Genomic DNA, 8,942 nt, shown 5'->3' with positions numbered 1-8,942 from the left:
ATCAGGAGGGGGCCCTCACTAAACACCAAATCTGCTGGTGCCTTGATCTTGGACTTTCTAGTCTCCAGAACTGTGAGAGATAAACTTGCACTGCATATAAATTAAAAAAAAACCAACTTAGCTTTATTATGATTATCATCTGTAAAATAGAGAGACTGGGCCAATCATATAGGGCCATTATAAAGATGAAATCAACTAAGGCTTGTTAAGCACATGGTACCTAGAAAGTTCTCATAAAATAGCAGTTTTAGGGCCATTTCTCTATATTAGAAATAGCATTCTCAAAGGGTAAGGGATGGAGGGGCTTCCCAGGTGGCGCTAGTGTTCAAGAACCCACCTGCAATGCAGGAGACACAGGTTCAATCCCTGGGTCAAGAAGATCCCCTGGAGGAGGAAATGGCAATCCATTCAAGTATTGTTGCTTGGAGAATCCCATGGACAGAGGAGTCTAGAGGGCTACAGTCCATACGGTCGCAAAAAGTCAGACACGGCTGAAGAGACTTAGCATGCACACGAGAGAAATGGAGGTGCAGGAAGACCCAAGTCTAAGGGAGCTGTTGAATTTTGAAACAGAACTTGTAGGTTTTGACTTTTAAAGGCAGACTCCTCTTCTTGAAGGGTCTCCAGTAAAAGTACAACAGGGAGGAAATAATTGCTATTTGAGAAGATAAAATGTCTCTAGTTGCTTTGGAATTCATCTGGAGAAAAAGAGAGAGAGAAAAGATCTTGGAGAAAAGAGGCCAGTGACCCAAGGGCCCAAAGAGACTACAACCAGGAAGAGACAATCTTAGCCAGGGGACAGTCAATGGGTTTGGGGGAAATATCCGTGCCCAGTGTTCAGCCCCTGCCCTATGCTGCAATTACTTTCTGTTGACTCCAGATTTTATTAATATACAGCCAGTCACACACAGAGCCTTGATTGGTGGCACTGGAGAAGTGAAAGGGAGGTGGCTTTGCTTGCATATGAGCAGAAGGGGTTGGAGGCATGAGCTCTGGACAGAAATTCAAGAGCCAAATGGGGGATTTCCATGGTGGACCAGTAGTTAATACTTCGCCTTCCAATGCAGAGGGTGTGGGTTTGATCCTTGGTCGAGGAGCTAAGATCCCATGTGCCTCCTGGCCAAAAAATCAAAACATACAACAGAAGCAATATTATAACAAATTCAATAAAAACTTTAACAATGGTCCACATCAAAAAAAAAATCGTAAAAAAAAACAAAAGAGCAAGAAGGTTCAAGAACACGTGTCCTTGAGCTATTGAGGAAAACTTTCGACCCGTCACCAACATTGGGAAGACAATGTAAGTCATCTCAGTCAGACATTAAAACCAAGGGTGACTGTCCCAGAAGGCTGAAGAACTAAAATAACCAAATTCAAATACAACTTCAGGATAAGTTGCTTATTGAGTAAGTTTCCAGGAAGATCTCCTGGAATCCAAAGTACTTGAAAACAAAACAAAACAAAATGCAACATATGCATGAGTGTCTGGAGAGTACACTGTGCCAATTTTTTTTGAGAAGCTAAGGTTGTTGGTGATTTCTGCCACAGTAGAGAGATGAGTTTTGACAGCTCAAAACTGTGTATGGCAGCGGTGAACATGGTTTCCAAAATGCTTTTCCAGTCCCAGAGGGACCAATTTGGCACTCGGGGCATATAACAGTGTCCATGCACCAGATAAAGCTGTGGCATGGAAATCAAGGAGGAGGAGCTTAATGATGAATTAGAACATTCCCTTCAGGTATAAATTATCTGTCTCTTAAAGTCCCAACTAGAAAGTCCTCCTTATCTTGCCAGTTGATTGTGTAAATGTCCACCAGCCTTACCCAGATTTGAGCTATCCTAAGAGTAAACGGATATTTGTTTAAGAGGCAAGAGCATCCTGGATTTTTTCCCCTTTGTAATCTAGATGGATGACTTCCCTCTTCTGTTTGGCACTGCAAGGAATTGTTAAATATGTTACACAACAAAATGAGAAGAAAGAAGAGGGAAGAATACAGAAGGTAGAATCCATGACCTTCAAATTGGGAAGAGGAAAATGGGAGAAATGAGAGCAACATTTAGTTTGAAGAGAGGGAAGGAAATAGAAAGGGAGATGACTATGCATGAGGATTTGAGACAATAATGTAGAAATAGATGCTGTTTTATGAGAACTTCCTATGTGCTAGCCCTGAGCTAGCAAGTTCAGCAAACAAGGGACTTTCCTGGTGATCCAGTGGCTAAGACTCTGCGCTCCCAATGCAAGCGGCCTGAGTTCGATCCTGGTTAAGGAACTAGATCCCACATGCCACAACTGAGATCTGCAAACCGAAATGAAGATGGAGGATCCCATGTGCCGCAAATTTATTTGGTGCAGCCAAATAATAAATATATTTTTTCAAAAAAGTATAGCTTGGTCCCTGTTCTCATGGTTCTTATTCTCTATGTGGTCTATAGCACTGAAGGTAGATTCCCTGGCAAAGTCATGTTCAGTAATATGCTAGGATCTCTCCAACATCACCTGTCACCACTCTCTTCCTTATCTTTCCCCTTCAGTCATTCTGGAATCTTCTCAGTTTTTCCATCCCATCAGGCCCTCCTGTCTTCCAGTCCTCACACATGCTCTCCAAAGCTTCAAGTGTTCCTCGTCTGGCTTTCTCCTTTTCAACTCAGCTGGGATTCTTCCTTCCTTGGGGAAACTTTCTAGGCCCTAGGAAATGGCAACCCACTCCAGTGTTCTTGCCTGGAGAATCCCAGGGATGGGGGAGCCTGGTGGGCTGCCGTCTGTGGGGTTGCACAGAGTCAGACACGACTGAAGTGACTTAGCAGCAGCAGCAGCAGGTTAGATTTGATTCTCCTGCTATGTTTCCATATTCCCCTGAATGGTGTAATTAGTAACTAGTGACCTCAAGTCTGTCTGGCCCATGACTCTGTGAGTCCATGAAGGCTAGGACCGAGTCTGTTTTGTTTTCAGTGCCTAGCCCTGGGCTTGGCACATGATAGACACTCCATAAACAGGGAAAGGTGACCACTCTATTTCTCACAGCCTAGAAGATATATGAGAAGATTAGCATGGCCCCTGTGCAAAGACGACACACAAATTTGTGAAGCGTTCCATATTTTGGAGGTTTCCCTGGTGGCTCAGTGGTAGAGAATCTGCCTGCCCATGCAGGAGATGGGGGTTTGTCCTCTTGGTCAGGAAGATCCCCTGGAAAAGGAAATGGCAACCCACTCCAGTATTCTTACCTGTGAAACCCCAAGGAGAGAGGAACCTGGTGGGCTATCGTCCATGAGGCAACAAAAGAGTAGGACATAATTTGGCAACTAAACAACAACTAGAAAGCATAGGTCTTAATTTAATTTTTAAAACTTAGATTGTTGGTCCTTTTTTTGTGCTGCTTCTATGACATCCAGGTATTTTTTATTAGTACATTTAGTTTTTGCTACATCATTAAGACAAAATAAAAGGAGAAATGCAGCTAAAGAAATCGGAGAATTTTCTTCTGACATGATAAGCAGGTCTTAAGAGGATGCACATTTTTCTTCAAGGGAAAACTGGAGAATTGGTAAAGATGTTGCTCTAAATCTCAGCCTTGGACAGACACTCTTTTAAACTCTATGGTATTAATCTAGGACTATGGCTTTTCTCATTTCTCACATCTGAAAAGGAAATACACATTGTCATTGTGACTTAAGATTGCAGTGCTTTACGAAGGCTTTAAGCCCAAGGACACTGAAAAAGAGAAAAATCTGCATCAGAAAATGTAAGCAAGGAAATATGCTTTCTTGATTCTGATATCAGTGTGGGCAGATGCGTTTCTATGTAAAGTGCACACACGTGAATGCCAGATTGCACCTAGATTCACCAGCCTGCAGGAGAGCTGACAAGTGCCGAGCCTCCACTGCCTAGTCAAGTAAATGAAATACAGTCTTCTTTAAGGTGGAGTTTTAGAAGCTGCAAGTGGTCTACAAAGAATTAACACAGCCACAACGGAAAACAGCAGTCACTCCATTTGTAGCTGATTGTATTAACTTGAGTGGTGGCTAAAATCACTAATAATCAGTGAGAATCAGATGGGGCATGAGAAGAGGTTCGAGAGCATTTGAAGAACCACAGACCAGGATTCCTGACCTAAATCTACAGCTTACAAAGGAGGGCACCTTGGGCAAGTCCCTCATGTCCAAACCTCAACTTCTTTTCTGTAAAATGGGTTCAGTAACAGCATCTAGGCATTTGGATGCCCGGTCAGACCTGGGCCTGGTAGATTTTCAAGAGAAGGAAGCTAGTTTGCCTCTTACCTCACTTAGCTTGGGGTTTGGTAGGGTGGGGGTGGGGGGGGTGTCACAGGTTTCAGCCCTGCAGGCACTGTTATGAGCTAGAAGGTCCAAGCCTGTCCCTCTAGTTGAGTCTCAGGTTTAAAGGCGATTGACAGGATTGGAAAACGGTTTTCTTCCACTTCAGAGGTTTGGTTTATGAGAAGAAGGGCCCCAAGGGTATTCCTAGGGCCATTAGGATGTTCCAATACTGTCCTCGGTACAATGCAAAGAGACTTCTAGGGGGTCAATTTTTCTTTCAACTAAATGCACTTAAGAGGGCGTTAGGGCAGGGGTAAAGGAGACTGCAACGAGAAAAACAATGAAAAGAAAGGGGCGGGGGTGGGGGGAAGCAGTATACCAGGCTGACTAGCACTTACAAAAAAGAAAAGAAAAAGCCGGATCCTCCACGCCCCAGGGGCTCAGAGAGGAAGCGCGTCCTCACCCGCGGTTCCGAGTCCGCCGGGGAGAGTGGGGTTAAGGGATGGCGGGGGTACGCGCCGAGGGGAAGCGGGGCACAGCCTCAGGTGGTCCCTTGAGGCTGCTCGAGTGGCGCTAATTGACCTGCTGTTTTCTTTATTTCCTCGTTAATAGCTTTTCTTCCCCACGCCATCTGGGACTCCAGGAGGAATGTCGCATCTCCTCCCTGCAGGGCACATCCCGACTCTCTCCGCCTCTTCTGCATTCGGTCGAAGACCTGGCTCCTGGGACCCGGTCCCTAGGGTCCCGACATGTGGAGCTGCGGCTGCCGCGCAGGCCGGGCATGCCCAGAGCGCCCCTTGATGGCAGCAGTGAGACTTTCTGGGAGCGCCGGGCCTGCCCCTCGCGCCTCGGTCTGGGGCTCCCGCAGCAGGTGTGTGTGAAGTCCCCCAGCATTTCCAGAAGATCTGGAAGCACCATCCCTGGTTCTATTCGAAGAGACGCGGCGCTGTGAACACCTCATAAAATGCGGAGATGGGCAGCAGGGCGACTTGGACTATTCCTCTCTGATGGAGGGAACGCGTCCTTCCTGAGCACCTGATGGGCGACAGGCTCTGACCGGCTCTGACCTGCTGAGCTAGCCCTCTCTTAGCCATGGGGGTGTGACCGGTTAGTGTTTCCCCCACACTCCTGCAGGGGAGTGCATCACACCCCGCGGTCAGAGTGAAATGGCTCAGGGAGGTCAGCAATAGCTCCGGGCTTCCCTGGAGACCATTCCTCAGACTTTCCTCTTGGGGAATTCCCTTCCCTTACTTCCAGCAGGTTGGCATGGGTTACTGCATCCTGACCAGAGGGAGGGGTGCTCAGTTGATCTAAATCCATCAATACATCCCACTCCTGGCTGAAGGGATTCGGTCAAGGAAGGAGTGTGACCAGCATAGGCCAATCAGGACCAAGTCCAGGGTAATGGCCCCAGTGTTGGAGGAGAAAAGGTTCCTTTGACCCAACTGGGAGAGGCAATTAGGAAATATTGAGACTAGAGGCTGAGGTTGGTGGGGAGAAGGCCAGCCAGCCCTGAGTGACAGTCAAGGCTTGATAATTTTATTTAAAGCCACCCATTTTTTTAAATGGAGGGAAATTCAATATCCTTATCATAAATGACAAAACAGTATTGTTTGTCTTAAATGAGTATATTGAAAGTAAAGCCATATTATTAAATTCTCATTTGATTGTGTTACTTTGCTACAGCCGTTGAGCCTGAGGCTCCTTCTCTCTTCAATCAGATTCTAGCGAGTTATTAGATGTCAAATGAGGCTTTTTCCTGAAGTAATATGAAGAATTGAAAGATAATCAATTTAATAACATGCCTACCTTTCACTAAAATCTCCTCACAGCTGCCCTTGGTATGTTTCCCATGTGTGAAGTGATGTTATCTGTACTCAGTAGCGGTGAAAGAAACACATTCAACCTGGGAGGTTCTAGAAAGACTGCTTTATGAAGGATCTACTGGAGATAAGAATTTTCCTCCCTAAGGCTCAGAGAGGTTAAGTAACTTGCTCAAGGCCACAGAGCTAGTGCAGAAGCAGGAATAGAATCATGACCTTTAATGCTCTTTTCATTAAACTCTCTCCTCCTGGGAAAAGGAGACACTCATAGGAATAACAATTGAGTGCCTGGCACTGGGCCTGATATTTAGGGGCATTCAATAAATATTTGAATATATAGTTACTGAGTTTTTTTTTTAATGTGTCTGGCACTGTTCTAAGTCCTGGTGCACAAAGCAAATAGGTCTTGCCGGAGCTTAGAGTTTATTGAGAAAGTGATATTAATCAAATATTATATAAATAGTAAAAGTAATAAAATATACATATTTTACTATATAGTAGATAATCTAATTAGATAGATCCTTGTATATAATTGAAGCTTTTTCTTTCATTCATTGAGTGTTTATGTAATGTCTGCCAGATGTTAGACAGAAATATATTTGTTGTTGTTTAGTTTCTAGGTTGTGTCCAACTCTTTTTCGATCCCATAGACTGTAGCCCACCAGGCTCCTCTGTCCATGGGATTTCCCTGGCAAGAATATTCGAGTGGGTTGCCGTTTCCTTCTCCAGGGGATCTTCCTGACCCAGGAATCAAACCCATGTGTACTGCATTGGCAGGAGGGTTCTTTACCACTGAGCCACCAGGGAAACCCACAAAATATATATTGTTAATATTTTTTAGGAAAGTGATTTAGCTCCTTTGACATAGATCCCTCTTCTGTATATTATGAATAATGGACTAGTAGCCTATGCTAAACATTGGGCGATGCGGTGAAACTTTATTCAAACCTGTATGTTACACATTTTTGGTGCTCAAAAGTAAAACAGGTAATTCTGTAAAATGAGAATGTACATTTGCACAAAGACCAGTTGTACTTGAATTTTAGACGAATCAGTCCATAATCCCACCATACCCAAATGGCAGATATAGAAAACAAGACAGGACTTCCCTGTGTTTAAGAATCTACCTGTCAATGCAGGGGACTTGGGTTCGATCCCTGGTCCAGGAAGATTCCACATGCTGTGGGGCAACTAAGCCCTTCTGCCACAACTACTGAACCTGCACCTTACAGTCTGTGCTCTGCAACGAGACGCCACCGCAGTGAGAAGCCCATGCACCGCAACTAGAAAGTAGCCCCTACTTGCTGCAACTAGAGAAAGCCTGTGTGCAGCAACAAAGACCCAGAGTAGCCAAACATAAAATAAATAAATAAACAGATGAGTAAATAAGAAAGCGAGGAAAAGGGGGACGAATAACCTTCCTAGGATTTCTCAGCTGGTTGGCTGTGCACGAGGCTTGGGTGGTCTCACTGTCAAGGGCTCTGCTCTGTCCCCTGGCTAGGGCAAGCCTAGGTGGAGAGAATAAAGGTAAGGGAGATGTGTGGCGTAGGACAAGTCACTTCTCTTTGGGTTTAGATTCTTTCATTCAAGGACAGGACACTGAAGGACAGCTCATTCTTCTGAAGTGCAGTTGGCCAAAGGGGTCTGCAGGCCAAGAGCACACGACCCTTGAATGATGCTGTCTTCCCTGCTCCGCTGCTCGCCTGACAAAGAATTAACCCCTGGGGACTTCTGCTTCCTCCGACTGTACTTGTCTCTATGCAACAGAGTTGTCCCCAGGGCTTGGTGAGGTCACTGAGGAAGCAGGCAGCACAGTGGACAGTAAGCGCTCAGTGGACATTAGCTATTGCTACTGTTATTCTAAAACTTATTTTGTCTTGAATAAAAGTAGACTTTTGCACATGGTACTTTGGAGGTTGGAAGCATAGGTCCTTCAGAACACCTGCCTGACAGGTGCAGGACACAACAGACTGTACATTGCTGTTCTGTACTCTGCATTCTTAAGCAGCTGGTTGCTGTGTGGCGAAACTCTCTCAGGCTTCCCTTAGTTTTGGCCTTTTAATTGTGGATGATGGTTGCATGGTGACTGTGAGGATGAACCGAGCTCATTGAACCTGCTTTCCTCTAGCTAAGAACTGCTGATTCTGTGCGACGCTATGGACTGTAGCCCCCCAGGCTCCTCCGTCCACAGGATTCTTCAGGCGAGAATACTGGAGTGGGTAAGCCATGCCCTCCTCCAGGGGAATCCTCCCAGCTCAGGGATCTAACCCACATCTCTTCTGTCTCCTGCATTGCAGGCGGGTTCTTTACTACTAGTGCCACCTGGGAAGGCTAAGAACTGCTGAAGATTTGCATAAATCTCTCCAGGAGCTGATAGAGCTTCAGCCCACAGTTGGTTGCTTTGTCTTTCAGCGTAAGAACTGTGATTGGACGCCCTACCAGACCCAGCTCCCTGGGGAGTTGGACTGGGTTGTTCCCCTTCCCTAGAGGGACCAGAGTCAAGAGTCCAGCCTGGCTTCCACCCTGCATGGCCCCAGGCTGTGTTCCCACTCAGGCTCACAGGGTAAATAGAGAGCAGACTCGCTTGGCTCCTGGGAAGAGGCTATGTGGCTGGGGAGAGGAGGAGCTCTCTGTGAGAACATGGGCCTTGCTATACGTGTAGCTTGATTGTAACTTTCAAATATATAAACATTTAGTATATGGGCTTCCATTTGTACTCTTGGTTTACACCCATACATTTGGAACCTGGCTGCCTACCACCACCCCCTTATTCCTCACCCCCAATAAAATCTAATAGGCCTTTAAAACTTCCAGGAGGTACAACCATAAGCTGGAAGAGACAAAGAA

The 8,942-nt window shown here is 45.7% G+C and overlaps 1 non-coding gene across 1 annotated transcript; it reads left to right on the top strand.

Annotated features, from left to right (window-relative positions):
• The first annotated feature begins 2,996 nt into the window (after positions 1–2,996).
• Positions 2,997–3,100, top strand: LOC145522098 (U6 spliceosomal RNA). Its single transcript, XR_014065912.1, has one exon. It is a non-coding gene; the product is annotated as a U6 spliceosomal RNA (small nuclear RNA).
• Positions 3,101–8,942: the final 5,842 nt, after the last annotated feature.

Source organism: Giraffa tippelskirchi, chromosome 9 (genome assembly GCF_054371585.1).
Source record: "Giraffa tippelskirchi isolate mGirTip1 chromosome 9, T2T-mGirTip1v1.2.pri, whole genome shotgun sequence".
Lineage (NCBI taxonomy): Eukaryota > Metazoa > Chordata > Mammalia > Artiodactyla > Giraffidae > Giraffa > Giraffa tippelskirchi.
The sequence above is the reverse complement of the archived record's forward strand: the minus strand, read 5'-3'. Positions and strand labels throughout refer to the sequence as shown.